Here is a 1,362-nt window from a genome sequence, read left to right as displayed (position 1 = left end):
ACAAGCAAGTCAGTGACTGTACGCAATCAAGATAAAGAGGAACGACATACAGAAATAAACTGTGCACTTGCCAAGGGTCGACGGCGCGCCTATAGATGCATCTATTTAATCTACCGAGGCGTTCGGCCCGTTCCATAAATAAACACAGACCATGCTCGCGAATCATGCATGCGACGCAGGTACACATAGAGATACATGCTCAATCAGTCAATTAAGAACTTATCGGGAATATTTATCCAAATAAAATAATTTCTCTTTTTAACAATTCAGGAAAAATGATGTTTAATCTCCTTTTAAATTCATTTACTAATCCAAGGTGATTTAAGCAATTCAAGCTATCAATAGATTCATAAATAATCCAAGTATAACATGCTTTTGGGCCCTAACTACCCGGACAATGGCATAATAGTAGCTACGCACGAACTCTCGTCACCTCGTGCGTACGTAGCCCCCGCAAATAGGAGCACATAATCAATTATTTCACCTATGGGGACAATTCCCTCTTACAAGGTTAGAAAGGAGACTCACCTCGCTCCGAAGGTCCATAACCGACATTCCATGCCTTTCCGAAGACTCTAGTTGATGCACCACGCTCCAAAACTAGCCAACGGTTACGCAAATCCATTAATCATTACAATCGAATTTATAGAAGTTCCTAACTCCGATCGAAAAGTTGCCCAAAACGCCCTCGGGCCCACGTGCCCGGAATCCGAATTTTTTCGAAGATAAAGATTACCCATGACCTTAGGAACTCAAATATATAATTTTCACTAAATTCCATACTCAAAATCGTGGTTAAATTCGAAGAAATGCCAATTTCTAGGTTTTCCACCAAAACCTAAATTTTTCCATAATTTCCTTGCGTAAATCCATGTATAAACTTGGTATTTAACTCAAAGCTAGCATAAATTACTTACCTCATGATGAGTGACGAAAATGGCACCTCAAAGCTGCTCCCCATCGACGCCAATGGAAGAAAATGGGGTTGAAATGAACCCAACCCGGAATTTTAAAAGACCTCACTGCCTCAGTTGTTTCCGCTTCTGCGGTGCACTGACCGCTTCTGCGAAGACCGCTTCTGCGGAATTAGGATCGCTTCTGCGAACCTGCCCAAAATGCCTGGACCGCTTCTGCGGTCTGGGTCTCGCTTCTGCGGAATCGCTTCAGCAGAAACTGGGCCGCTTCTGCTGTTTCCCTTGGACTGGCCCTTGGCCGCACCTGCGATGGACTGACCGCATCTGCGGTACCGCTTCTGCAGTTCTAGAACCGCATATGCGGTTATGACAGAAGCAGCATACCTTCAGCTATTCTTCAACTTCCAAATCTAATCCGTTAACCATCCAAAATCCACCCGAGGCCCCC

This window comes from Nicotiana attenuata, chromosome 7 (genome assembly GCF_001879085.1).
Source record: "Nicotiana attenuata strain UT chromosome 7, NIATTr2, whole genome shotgun sequence".
Taxonomy (NCBI): domain Eukaryota; kingdom Viridiplantae; phylum Streptophyta; class Magnoliopsida; order Solanales; family Solanaceae; genus Nicotiana; species Nicotiana attenuata.
The sequence above is the reverse complement of the archived record's forward strand: the minus strand, read 5'-3'. Positions refer to the sequence as shown.